This window comes from Mobula hypostoma, chromosome 1 (assembly GCF_963921235.1).
Source record: "Mobula hypostoma chromosome 1, sMobHyp1.1, whole genome shotgun sequence".
NCBI classification, from domain to species: Eukaryota; Metazoa; Chordata; class Chondrichthyes; order Myliobatiformes; family Myliobatidae; genus Mobula; species Mobula hypostoma.
In genome coordinates this window covers 104,980,153-104,995,183 of record NC_086097.1, presented here as the reverse complement: position 1 = coordinate 104,995,183, position 15,031 = coordinate 104,980,153, and the positions used below count along the sequence as shown (strand labels likewise).

At 48.1% G+C, this 15,031-nt stretch overlaps 1 long non-coding RNA gene across 1 annotated transcript in view; it reads left to right on the top strand.

Annotated features, from left to right (window-relative positions):
- LOC134349717 (uncharacterized) overlaps positions 1 to 9,916 on the top strand; it is a 74,882-nt gene extending 64,966 nt beyond the window's left edge. Inside the window, exons 3-4 of the long non-coding RNA XR_010018759.1 lie at positions 5,842 to 5,964; positions 9,788 to 9,916. This is a non-coding gene — a long non-coding RNA (uncharacterized LOC134349717). The remainder of the gene's footprint in view (positions 1 to 5,841; positions 5,965 to 9,787) is intronic.
- Positions 9,917 to 15,031: the final 5,115 nt, after the last annotated feature.

Below are 15,031 nucleotides of genomic sequence, written 5' to 3'. Positions count from 1 at the left end.
ACCCACCCACCCATTCTCCTCATACTCTCACCCCAAACCCACCCACCCCTTCTCCCCATACTCTCACCACAAACCCACCCAACCCCTTCTCCCTATACTCTCACCCCACCCCTTCTCCCCATACTCTCACCACAAACCCACCCCATCTACCCATACTCTCACCAGAAACCCACCCCTTCTCTCCATACTCTCACCCCAAACCCACCCATCTCTTCTCCCGATACACTCACCCCAAACCAAACCCATCCCTTCTCCCCATATTCTCACCCCAAACCCACCCCATCTCCCCATACTCTCACCACAAACCCACCCCTTCTCCCGATTCACTCATCCCAAACCCAACCCACACCTTCTCCCCATACTCTCACCCCAAACCCACCCCACCCCTTCTCCCCATTCTCTCACCCCAAAACCACCCCATCTCCTCATACTCTCACCCCAAACCCATGCCAGCCCTTCTCCCCTCACCCCACACCCACCCCTTTTCTCCATACTCTCACACCAAACACACCCCTTCTCCCCAAACTCTCACCCCAAACCCACCCATCTCTTCTCCCCATACTCTCACCCCAACCCCACCCCACCCTTTCTCCCTATAATCTCACCACAAACTCACCCACGCCTTCTCCCCATAGTCTCACTCCAAACCACCCCCCCACATTCTCCACATACTCTCACCACAGCCCCACTCCACCCCTTCTCCCCATACTCCCAACCCAAACCCACCCACCCCTTCTCCCAATACTCACATCCCACACCCAGGTACCCCTTCTCCTCATACTCTCAGCTTAAACTCACCCCACCTCTTCTCCCCATACTCTCACCCCAAACCCACCCCATCTCCCCAAACTCTCACCACAAACCAACCCCACCCCTTCTCCCCATACTCAAACACCAAACCCACCCACCCCTTCTGGTCGTACTCTCATCCCAAACCCACACACCCCTTCTCCCCATACTCTCAACCCAAACCCACCCCTTCTCCACATACTCTCACCACAAACCCACCCCTTCTCCCCATACTCTCACGCCAAACCTACCCCTTCTCCACATACTCTCACCCCAAACCCACCCACCACTTCTCCCCATACTCTCACAACAAACCCCTCCCACCCCTTCTCCCCATACTCTCACCCCAAACCCACCCCTTCTCCTCATACTCTCACCCAAAACCCACCCCACCCCTTCTCCCCATACTCTCACCCCAAACCCACCCTTCTCCCCGTACTCTCAACACAAACCCACCCACCCCTTCTCCCCATACTCTCACCACAAACCCACCCCACCCCTTCTCCCTATACTCTCACCCTAAACTCACCCCACCTCTTCTCCCCATATTCTCACCCCAAACCCACCCATCCCTTCTCCCCATGCTCTCACTCCAAACCCACCCACCGCTTCTCCCCATACTCTCACCACAAACCTACCCACACCTTCTCCTCATACTCTAACCCCAAACCCACCAACTTCTTTCTCCCCATACTCTCACTCCAAACCCACCCACCACTTCTCCCCATACTCTCACCCCAACCCCACCCCACCCTTTCTCCCCATAATCTCAGCCCAAACTCACCCACGCCTTCTCCCCATACTCTCACTCCAAACCCACCCACCCATTCTCCAAATACTCTCACCCCAAACCCACCCCACCCCTTCTCCCCGTACTCTCAACACAAACCCACCCACCCATTCTCCTCATACTCTCACCCCAAACCCACCCACCCCTTCTCCCCATACTCTCACCACAAACCCACCCCTTCTCCCTATACTCTCACATTAAACTCACCACACCTCTTCTCCCCATACTCTCACCCCAAACCCACCCGATCTCCCCATACTCTCACCCCAAACCCAACCCACCCCTTCTCCCCATATTCTCACCCCAAACCCACCCCATCTCCCCATACTCTCACCACAAACCCACCCCACCCCTTATCCCGATTCACTCACCCCAAACCCAACCCACCCCTTCTCCCCATATTCTTACCCCAAACGCACCCCATCTCCCTATACTCTCACCACAAACCCACCCCTTCTCCCGATTCACTCACCCCAAACCCAACCCACACCTTCTCCCCATAATCTCAGCCCAAACTCACCAACGCCTTCTCCCCATAATCTCACCCCAAACCCACCCCCCCCCTTCTCCCCATACTCTCTCCCTAAACTTACCCCACCTCTTCTCCCCATACTCTCACCCCAAACCCACCCCATCTCCCCATACTCTCACCCCAAACCCACCCACCCCTTCTCCCCAAACTCCACCCCAAACCCACCCCTTCTCCCCATACTCTCTATCCCAACCCCACCCCACCCTTTCTCCCCATAATCTCACCCCAAACTCACCCACGCCTTCTCCCCATAATCTCACTCCAAACCCACCCACCCCTTCTCCCCATACTCTCACCAAAAACCCACCCCACCCCTTCTCCCTATACTCTCACCCTAAACTCACCCCACCTCTTCTCCCCATACTCTCACCCCAAACCCACCCCATCTCCCCATACTCTCACCACAAACCCACCCCACCCCTTCTCCCCATACTCTCACCCCAAACCCAACCCACCCCTTCTCCCCATATTCTCACCCCAAACCCACCCCATCTCCCCATACTCTCACCACAAACCCACCCCACCCCTTATCCCGATTCACTCACCCCAAACCCAACCCACCCCTTCTCCCCATACTCTTACCCCAAACCCACCCCATCTCCCCATACTCTCACCACAAACCCACCCCTTCTCCCGATTCACTCACCCCAAACCCAACCCACACCTTCTCCCCATAATCTCACCCCAAACCCACCCCACCCCTTCTCCCCATACTCTCACCCTAAACTTACCCCACCTCTTCTCCCCATACTCTCACCCCAAACCCACCCCTTCTCCCCATACTCTCACCCCAAACCCACCCGATCTCCCCATCTCACACCAAAACCACCCCTTCTCCCCATACTCTCTCCCCAACCCCACCCCACCCTTTCTCCCCATAATCTCACCCCAAACTCACGCACGCCTTCTCCCCATAATCTCACTCCAAACCCACCCACCCATTCTCCACATACTCACCCCAACCCCACCCCTTCTCCCCATACTCTCACCCTAAACTTACCCCACATCTTCTCCCCATACTCTCACCCCAAACCCACCCCATCTCCCCAAACTCTCACCACAAACCCACCCCACCCCTTCTCCCCATAATCTCACCCCAAACACACCCACCCACCCCTTCTCTCCATACTCTCACCCCAAACCCATCCCTTCTCCCCAAACTGTCACTCCAAACCCACCCACCCCTTCTCCCCATATTCTCACCCCAAACCCACCCCATCTCCCCATACTCTCACCACAAACCCACCCCACCCCTTCTCCCGATTCACTCACCCCAAACCCAACCCACCCCTTCTCCCCATCTCACCCCAAAACCACCCATTCTCCCCAAACTCCACCCCAAACCCACCCCTTCTCCCCATACTCTCTCCCCAACCCCAACCCACACCTTCTCCCCATAATCTCAGCCCAAACTCACCCACGCCTTCTCCCCATAATCTCACTCCAAACCCACCCACCCATTCTCCACATACTCTCACCCCAAACCCACCCCACCCCTTCTCCGCATACTCTCACCCTAAACTTACCCCACCTCTTCTCCCCATACTCTCACCCCAAACCCACCCCTTCTCCCCATCTCACCCCAAAACCACCCATTCTCCCCAAACTCCACCCCAAACCCACCTCTTCTCCCCATACTCTCACCCCAAACCCACCCCATCTCCCCAAACTCTCACCACAAACCCACCCCACCCCTTCTCCCCATACTCTCACCCCAAACCCACCCACCACTTCTCTCCATACTCTCGCCCCAAACCCATCCCTTCTCCCCATACTGTCACTCCAAACCCACCCACCCATTCTCCCCATACTCTCACCCCAAACCCACCCCACAGCTTCTCCCCATACTCTCACCCTAAACCCACCCCTTCTCCCCATCTCACCCCAAAACCATACCTTCTCCCCATACTCCACCCCAAACCCATCCACCCCTTCTCCCCATACTCTCACCCCAAACCTACCTACCCCTTCTCCCCATACTCTCACCACAAACCCACCGACCCCTTTCTCCCCACACTCTCACCCCAAACCCACCCCACCCCTTCTCCCCATACTCTCACCCCAAACCCACCCACCCCTGCTCCACATACTCTCACCCCAAACCCATCCACCCTTTCTCCCCATACTCTCACCCCAAACCCACCCCACCCCTTCTCCCCATACTCTCACCCCAAACCCACTCCACCCCTTCTCCCCATACTCTCACCCCAAACCACCCCACCCCTTCTCCCCATACTCTCACCACAAACCTACCCACCCCTTCTCCCCATTTCTCTCTCTCCAAACCCACCCACCCCTTCTCCCCATACTCTCACCACAAACCCACCGACCCCTTTCTCCCCACACTCTCACCCCAAACAAGCCCACCCTTCTCCCCATACTCTCACCGCAAACCCATCCACCCGTTCTCCCCATACTCTCACCCCAAATCCACCCACCCGTTCTCCCCATACTCTCACCCCAAACCCACCCACCCCTTCTCCCCATGCTCACTCTCCAAACGCACCCAGCCCTTCTTCCCATACTCTCACACCCCCACCCAACCCCTTCTCCCCATACTCTCACCCCAAACCCACCCACTCCTTCTCGTCATACTCTCACCCCAAACACACCCACTCCTTCTCCCCATACTCTCACCCCAAACCACCCCACCCCTTCTCCCCATACTCTCACCACAAACCTACCCACACCTTCTCCCCATACTCTCACCCCAAACCCACCCCTTCTCCCCATACTCTCACCCCAAACCACCCCACCCGTCTCCCCATACTCTGACCCCAAACCCACCCCTTCTCCCCATACTCTGACCCCAAACCCACCCACCCTTCTCCACATACTCTCACCCCAAACCCACCCCACCCCTTCTCCCCATACTCTCACCCGAAACCCACTCCACCCCTTCTCCCCATACTCTCACCCCAAACCACCCCACCCCTTCTCCCCATACTCTCACCACAAACCTACCCACCCCTTCTCCCCATACTCTCACCCCAAACCCACCCCTTCTCCCCATACTCTCACCCCAAACCACCCCACCCGTCTCCCCATACTCTGACCCCAAACCCACCCCTTCTCCCCATACTCTGACCCCAAACCCACCCACCCTTCTCCACATACTCTCACCCCAAACCCACACCACCCCTTCTCCCCATACTCTCACCCCAAACCCACTCCTTCTCCTCATACTCTCACCCCAAACTCACCCACCCCTTCTCCACATTCTCTCACCCTAAACCCACCCCACCCCTTCTCCACATACTCTCACCCCAAACCCACCCCACCCCTTCTCCACATTCTCTCACCCCAAACTCACCCACCCCTTCTCCACATTCTCTCACCCCAAACTCACCCACCCCTTCTCCACATTCTCTCACCCCAAACCCACCCACCCCTTCTCCCCATACTCCCACCCCAAACCCACCCCACCCCTTCTCCACATTCTCTCACCCCAAACTCACCCACCCCTTCTCCACATTCTCTCACCCCAAACTCACCCACCCCTTCTCCACATTCTCTCACACCAAACTCACCCACCCCTTCTCCCCATACTCCCACCCATTCTCCCCATACTCCCACCCCAAACCCACCCAACCTTCCATCGTTCCACACTCACCACTCTTCACCTACTTCCGGTCACTGTCCTTTTCACCTCCCCTTTCTGCCTCGCACTGTACCCCCTCCCCCTCCCCAACTCTTCCCCTCAATCAATCTTCCTGATTGCTCACACCAGATTCGCAGCACAGCCAGCATCGGAATGGAAGCGACTGAAGCCCCCCGGAAAAAAAAACAAACCGCGTATCTCGGCAACGGTCACCGGGCAACGGCAGTCACCGTGGGACGTGAGGTGTGTCGGGTAAGTGTAGGGTGTAAAGAGTTGTGTAGTTTTGAGATAGATACGTGAACCCCAAAGTGGGTGTTTGAAAAAGCTGATTGGGGTAAGTTCCAGAAGTTGAGTGAAGAAGGGTTGACAAAGATTGATATTTCTGGAAATGTAGATGAATTAAACAGTCAGGTGACTTCAGCAATTATCATGGCAGCAGAAGGATCTATACCTCGGAGTAAAAATAGGATGTAGAGAAAACTGGTACCATGGTGGACAGAGGAATGTTGTCAGGCTGTAAAAAACAGAAATAGAGCATTCAGGCTAGTTAAAAGAACCCATAATATGCAGCATTTGGTTCAATATAAGAAAGCACAGACAGTGGTGAGAAGAACTATACGTCAAGCTTAAAGGCCAAGTTGGAGGAGTTTTTGCGACAAGGTAGGAAGAACAACACCTGTGGGAGAGATATGGGGAATGATTAACAGGATGGGAGGAGATAGAGAAGGGAATGGGAATATCCAGTAATGATATCTGAGGAGGAAACTGCAGTATCCAGTAGGGATAAGGCTGAGGTCATGGCCAAGTCATTTGTACTGATACACAGTTCAGAAAATTGGTCTGAAGAAGGGAGAAGAAGAAGGGAAAGAATAATGAGCCAACACCCAGGTGTGTTAAGCAGGAGGGAAGGAACAGATGATATAATTGATGATCCATTTACATTAGCAGAAATGGTGAGAGCAATAAAGAGATCGAGACCAACCTCCCCAGGGAAAGATCTGATATGCTCTGTGATGCTAAAAAGTCTAGGAGAAGGAGTGCACTTGAAGTTGCTACATTTTTATAACAGAGTGTGGGAGGAGGGAAGATTACCAAGTGCATGGAAAGAAGCAGTAGTAATTCCAATAAGGAAGCCTGGCAAGGATCTGTCAAAACCCACTAGCTACAGACCAATTGCATTAACATCAAGTATATGTAAGATAATGGAAAGGATGATAACAGAAAGGTTATCATATGAGCTTGAGAAAAGGGGAATGCTGGCAAGTTATCAGAGTGGTTTTAGAAAGGGAAGGAATTCCATGGACTCAGTGATTATGTTAGAGACTGAAATAAGGAAGGCCAGGCAAATAGAGAGTCAGTAGTGGCAGTGTTCTTTGACATTGAAAAAGCCTATGATATGATGTGGAAGGAAGGATTATTAATTAAACTGCACAAGATGGGGGTTGGTGGGAGAGTTTTTAATTGGATTAAAGATTTTTTGTTGGGGTAGAAAAATTCAAGTTCGGATTGGATCAGAATTATCAAAACAGTACATAGTGGAAAATGGCACACCTCAAGGTAGTGTGATTAGCCCGTTACTTTTCATCATTATGATCAATGATGTCTTCACAAAGGTACCAGTGGATATTGGTAGGTCACTGTTTGCGGATGATGGGGCCTTCTGGAAAAGAGGCAGGAACATGGACCATATAATCAGGAAACTACAAGAAGCAATTGATGAGGTGGTGGAGTGGGGTTATGATTGGGGATGTAGATTTTCACTAGATAAAACTCAAACTGTATTTTTTACCAGGAAAAGGGTTGAGGTAGAGAAGAAGTTAAGGATGTATGGGGTTGAATTAGAAAGGGTTGCATCATTTAAATTTCTGGGAGTTATATTTGATTCACAATTAACATGGGCAGACCATATCAGGAAAGTTGAGGAGAAATGTAAAAAAGTAATAAATGTGATGAGATGTTTTACTGGTAGGGAATGGGGAGCAAGTTGTTCAGCTTTGAAGAGAATATATGTGGTTTAGTGAGATCTGTATTGGATTATGGAGATATAGTATATGGATCAGCAGCTAGGTCTCTTATAAGGAAACTGGATATGATTCAGGCTCAGGCCTTGAGAGTGTGCAGTGGGGCTTTTAAAACGTCACCAGTGTCAGCCCTACAGGTAGAAATGGGAATAATGCCTTTGGAACTAAGAAGGATGCAACTAATGGCAAACTACTGGGCTAACTTGCAGGGGCACAATGATTCTCACCCTACTAAAGGAGTGTTGCAGGAGTGCTGGGAAAATGGGAGGTTTCAGAGGGATACCTTTAGTCGGGTAGGGAATGATATCGCGAAAGAATGTGGAGTATTTGATCTGAGGATAAGTCCTTCAGTAGTTTATCCGGTTGTAGCTCCATGGAAGCTTGTATGGCCTGACATAGACTGGCATTTGTTAGAGGTAAAAAGGAAAGAAAGATATAAAACAGATTTGGTAAATGCATTTAACTGTCATGTGATGGAAAAGTATAGTGATTATACTCACATTTATACGGATGGTGCGAAGGAACCTGAAACAGGAGTGACAGGGTTTGGGGTGGTAATACTAGCAAAAGAAATTGAAATCAGCAGAAGAACATCTAATAAGTTAGGGGTGTTTACAGTGGAGATGCTGGCAGTGTTGGTTGCGTTGCAATGGGTGCAGAAAGCCAGACAAGCCAAAGCATTGATATGTTCAGATTCATCCTCAGTTCTAGTAAGTTTAAGGTCTTTTCACACAGTCGGCAAGATGTACTTTATGAAGTCCTTCAGTTAGTTACAAGAATTGCAAATCAGGGAGGTCAGGTAAAATTTCTATGGGTTCCAGCACATGTAGGGGTGAAGGGGAATGAGGGGGTGAAGGGGAATGAGAGGGTGGCTGAGTTGGCAAAGAGGGCGTTAAAGAAAGAAAATGTGGAAATGCAGATTAGTATCAGTAAAGCAGAGGTTAAGTGTGTAATCTGGGAAAAAGTCAACCGAATGTGGCAAGATGGGACAGGGAGGGGAAAGGGAGGCATTTATATCAAATACAAAAGAGTGTTGCAGTTACTAGGGTAGGTAATAGAAACAGAAGAGAGGAAATTGTGTGGACTAGGTTAAGGCTGGGGCATTGTGCATTAAACAAAACATTGAAAATGATAGGGAAACACCAGACAGGATTGTGTGAGGAATGTCGGGAAGAGGAGTCAGTAGAACATGTAGTTTTGTATTGCAGGAAGTATGGGATACAGAGAGAGATGATGAGAAATAAATTAAGGGAGTTGGGGATGCAGGAATTCACATTAAAAGGGTTGCTGGGCATGGGTGAGAGAGCACAAGTCCGGGTATTTTTAGCGTGTTTAAGGGGTACAGGGGTTTTTTATAGAATATGACGAATAAACAGGAATAGGATACTAGGATGGTCAAAGATGGGAGGGTGAAGTGTAGGTGTGTGTGTGTGCGCACGCGTGATTGGGTGAAGGGATTTAGAATGTATGTCTAGTGCACATTCCGGAGCAGAGGGTGGCGGTAATGCACCATTAAACTGGATGCCAACCGCCGTAAAACAAGATACAGACAGACAGAGATAGATACGTGGGCTGAGAGGCGTCGAGTGTCAAATGTGTGATTTGAGGTGCCTTGTGGGCTGAGGGATAGGGGGTAAATGCAGAATGTGGATTAAGTGGAGAGTTTGAAGGGTGTGGGTGCAAAGGGGTAAATTGATTAATTATCATCACATGTACTGAAATGACACATTTATCTTGTTCATTCAAATGAGTTCAATACAAAAGTTAAAAGAGTATCAGAGAGTAGAATAAAGTATTACACAGAAAGTACAGAGCCAGAACAAAGTAGAGATTATGAGCTCAAGTACGAGATCTGTATAGCCATATGTTAATTAAGCCCAAAGTTGTATTGTTAATAAGTTCGACCAGCAGAGGGATGAAACGATTTTTTTAAATGGAAAAAATGCTCTGCGAGGGTGGGATGGGCGGGACGCAGCAACGATTAGAAGTTGAAGACATGAACCGTTAAGAGTGGAATTAGTAGTATCTTTACTTTACTAACTTGAAACCCACAGGGTGAAACCCCTGGAGAAACTAAAGATGAAGGATTTATTGAAGCACCATGCGCAATATTTTGGAGGATCAAGAACCAAGAAGCTACAGCTATAACATGCAGCAGCTTCCACGAGACAATATTGGCAGAGACCAGTATCCAAAATCCCTACCGTGTAGTGGGGAATTATTTTATAAAATCATACAAAGGGATTTGGTCAAGTTTTTGTACAACTTTGGAAACTGACTTTCCGTGGATGATCAACTATTTCATTCCAGTGAACCAAGAAACAAGATGGCCAGCCGTCCAAGATATCCTGCAGTGGGAGGGAGAACAGCCAGAAGTCGTGGTACATATTGGTACCAATGACATGGATAGGAAAAGGGAAGAGGTCCTGAAAAAAGACTACAGGGAGTTAGGAAGGAAGTTGAGAAACAGGACTGCAAAGGTAGCATTCTCGGGATTACTGTCTGTGCCACGTGACAGTGAGAATAGGAATAGAATGAGGTGGAGGATAAAATAAAATGCGTGGCTGAGGGATTGGAGAAGGGGGCAGAGATTCAGATTTCTGGATCATTGGGACTTCTTTTGGGCCAGGTGTGACCTGTATAAAAAGAACAGGTTGCACTTGAATCCCAGGGGGACAAATATCCTGGCGGGGAGGTTTGCTAAGGCTACTGGGGAGAGTTTAAACTAGAATTGTTGGGGGGTGGGAACCGAACTGAAGAGACTGGGGAAGAGGCGGCTGGCTCACAAATAGAGAAAGCTTGGAGACAGTGTGTGAGGGAGGATAGGCAGGTGATAAGAGAATGGACGCACTCAGATGGAAGGTTTGAGATGTGTATTTTAATGCAAGGAGTATTGTGAACAAAGCGGATGAGCTGAGAGCATGGATCAGTACTTGGAGCTATGATGTGGTGGCCATTACAGAGACCTGGATGGCTCAGGGACAGGAATGGTTACTTCAAGTGCCGGGTTTTAGATGTTTCAGAAAGGACAGGGGGGAGGCAAAAGTGATGGGGGCGTGTTGACCAGAGATAATGTCACGGTGGATGTCATGGAATGATTGTTTACAGAGTCTTTGTGGTGGAGGTTAGGAATAGGAAGGGGGTCAATAACTTGGTGTTTTTTATAGGCCGCCCAATAGCAACAGGGATATTGAGGAGCAGATAGGGAATCTGATCTTGGAAGGTGTAATAATAAGAGTTGTCGTGATGGGAGATTTTAATTTCCCAAATATCGATTGGCATCTCCCTGGAGCGAGGGGTTTAGACGGGGTGGAGTTTGTTAGGTATGTTCAGGAAGGTTTCTTGACACAATATGTAGATAAGCCTACAAGAGAAGAGACTGTACTTGCTTTGATATTGGGAAATGAACCTGGTCAAGTGTCAGATCTCACAGTGGGAGAGCATTTTGGAGATAGTGATCATAATTCTATCTCCTTTACAATAGCATTGGAGAGGGATAGGAACAGACAAGTTAGAAAAGCATTTAATTGGAGTAAGGGGAATTATGAGGCTATCAGGCAGGAAATTGGAAGCTTAAATTGGGAACAGATGTTCTCAGGGAAAGGTACAGAAGAAATGTGGCAAATGTTCAGGGGATATTTGTGTGGTGTTGTGCATAAGTATGTTCCAATGAGACAGGGAAGTTATGGTGGTGTACAGGAACCGTGGTGTACAAAGGCTGTAATAAATCTAGTCAAGAAAAAAAGAAAAGCTTACAAAAGGTTCAAAGAGTTAGGTATTGATAGGGATCTAGAAGATTATAAGGCTAACAGGAAGGAGCTTAAAAAGGAAATTAGGAGAGCTAGAAGGGGCCATGAGAAGGCCTTGGCTGGCAGGATTAAAGAAAACCCCAAGGCATTCTACAAATACGTGAAGAGCAAGGGGATAAGACGTGAAAGAATAGGACCTATCAAATGTGACAGTGGAAAAGTGTGTATGGAACTGGAGGAAAGAGCCGGGGTACTTCATGAATACTTCAGTATTCACTATAGAAAAGAATCTTGGTAATTGTAGTGCTGACTTGCAGCAGACTGAAAAGCTTGAGCATGTAGATATTAAGAAAGAGGATGATGCTGGAGCTTTTGGAAAGCATCAAGTTGGATAAGTCGCCGGGACCGAATGAGATACAGTGCTACAGTGGGAGGCGAGGGAGGAGATTGCTGAGCCGCTGGCGATGATCTTTCAATCATCAATGGGGACGGGAGAGGTTCCGGAGGATTGGAGAGTGGCGGATGTTGTTCCTTTATTCAAGAAAGGGAGTAGAGATAGCCCAGGAAATTATAGACCAGTGAGTCTTACTTCAGTGGTTGGTAAATTGATGGAGAAGCTCCTGAGAGGCAGGATTTATGAACATTTGGAGAGAGGTATAATACGATTAGGAATAGTCAGTATGTCTTTGTGAAGGGCAGGTTGTGCCTTACGAGCCTGATTGAATTTTTTGAGGATGTGACTAAACACATTGATGAAGGAAGAGCAGTAGATGTAGTGTATATGGATTTCAGCAAGGCATTTGATGAGGTACCCCATATGCAAGGCTATTGAGAAAGTAAGGAAGCATGGGATCTAACAGGACATTGCTTTGTGGATCCAGAACTGCCTTGCCCACAGAGGGCAAAGAGTGTTTGTAGGCGGGTCATATTCTGCACGGAGGTCGGTGACCAGTGGTGTGCCTCAGGGATCTGTTCTGGGACCTTTACTCTTCGTGATTTTTATAAATGACCTGGATGAGGAAGTGGAGGGATGGGTTAGTAAGTTTGCTGATGACATAAATGTTGGAGGTATTATGGATAGTGTGGAGGGCTGTCAGAGGTTACAGTGGGACATTGATAGGATGCAAAACTGGGCTGAGAAGTGGCAGGTGGAGTTCAACCCAGATAAGTATGAAATGGTTCATTTTGGTAGGTCAAATATGATGGCAGAATATAATATTAATGGTAAGACTCTTGGCAGTGTGGAGGATCAGAGGGATCTTGGGGTCCGAGTCCATAGGACGCTCAAAGCAGCTGCGCATGTTGACGCTGTGGTTCAGAAGGCATAATGGTGTATTGGCCTTCATTAATCATGGAATTCAATTTAGGAGCCTATTGTCTTGTTTATTATTTATTGTAATGCCTGCCACTGTTTTGTGCACTTTATGCAGTCCTGGGTAGGTCTGTAGTCTAGTGTAGTTTTTGATTTGTTTTACGTAGTTCAGTGTAGTTTTTGGATTGTTTCATGTAGCACCATGGTCCTGAAAAACGTCTCATTTTTACTGTGTACTGTACCGGCAGTTATGATCGAAATGACAATAAAAAGTGACTTGATTTGAGAGGTAATGTTGCAGCTATATAGGACCCTGGTCAGACCCCACTTGGAGTACTGTGCTCAGTTCTGGTCGCCTCACTACAGGAAGGATGTGGAAGCCATAGAAAGGTTGCAAAGATTTACAAGGATTTTGCCTGGATTGGGGAGCATGCCTTCTGAAAACAGGTTGAGTGAACTTGGCCTTTTCTCCTTGGAGTGACAGAGGAGGAGAGGTGACCTGATAGAGGTGTATAAGATGATGAGAGGCATTGATCATGTGGATAGTCAGAGGCTTTTTCCCAGGACTGAAATGGTTGCCACAAGAGGACACGGGTTTCAGGTGCTGGGGAGTAGGTACAGAGGTGATGGCAGGGTTAAGTTTTTTTTTACTCAGAGTGTTGAGTGCCTGGAATGGGCTGCCAGCAATGGTGGTGGAGGTGGATACATAGTCACAATCACAGTCATAGTCATACTTTATTGATCCCGAGGGAAATTGGTTTTCCTTACAGTTGCACCAACCAAGAATAGAGTATAAATATAGCAATATAAAACCATAAATAATTAAATAATAATATGTAAATTATGCCAGGAAATAAGTCCAGGACCAGCCTATTGGCTCAGGGTGTCTGACCCTCCAAGGGAGGAGTTGTAAAGTTTGATGGCCACAGGCCATACATTAGGGTCTTTTAAGAGACTTTTGGATGGGTACATGGAGCTTAGAAAAATAGAGGGCTAGTAAGTCTAGTAATTTCTAAGGTAGGTACATGTTTGGCACAACTTTGTGGGCCGGAGGGCTTGTATTGTGCTGTCAGTTTTCTATGTTTCTGTGAAGAACCAGCATAGGAACTGAATGTGTAATGATGCAGAGGATTTAATATGGTTGGATGTACAAGTTGATTTTCATTCGAAGAATCTGAATTTGATTTTCTGCAAGAACTGATAAGTTACTTATTGAGATTTACTTTATTTAAGAGTTGTGATGTTGGAGAATTGTCGTGAAAGGAGTTAAACTGTGCATATATAATTTTTGAATTTAGACTTGTAGATATACTGCCTGGAACTGAGACTTAGGTTAACTAGAATACTTAAGAATAGGAATTATATTTGGTTTTCTATCTAGCTAAATAGGGAACAACACGAGATCTAATTAGTTAAGATTAGAGTAATAAAGGAATCTCAGTGATTCTAATTTAAAAGGAATATGTTGTGGTTTGAGATCTAAGATTTGGAACCTGGACAGAATGTTGGAATTTTGAATTGCTCTTGCTCATGTAAATATTTTGTACGTTTTTTTTTCTTACAAACAAACCTTATCTCCAGAAGTGTGTGGTTTCTAGTCACTGCCTCCTTCCGATACCAGAATCTTCTGATGGCCTATTAGCATCCAGTGTAACTTGATTTTCTCAAAGAGTGCGGCAGCTAGTCACATGCGATAAGACTGGTGCCACACAGGTGTTACAGATAGGAGTAGTATTAGGCCATTCAGCCCATCGAGTCTCCTCTGCCATTCCATGATGGCTGATCCCGGATCGCATTCAACCCTTTACACCTGTCTTCTCGCCATATCCTTTGATGCCCTGACCAATCAGGAAACTATCAACTTCCATTTTAAATATACCCACACACTTAGCCTCCACTGTAGTCCCTGGCAGAGCATTCCACAGCTTCACTACTCTCTGGCTAAAAAAATTCCTCCTTACCTCTGTTGTAAAAGGTCATCCCTCAATTTTGAGGCAGTACCCTCTAGTTCTGGATACCCCCATCACAGGACGTATCTGCTCCACATCCACCTTATCAAGTCCTTTCACCATTTGGGAGGTTTCAATGAGATCTCCCCCTACACCCCCCCCCCACCGCATTCTTCTAAATTCCAGTGAGTGCAGGCCCAAAGCTGCCAAACATATTTTTGCATTTGCCCTACATATGATTAACAGCATTGTCTTTTGTATGACACTGCATTTTATGGCAATCTACAG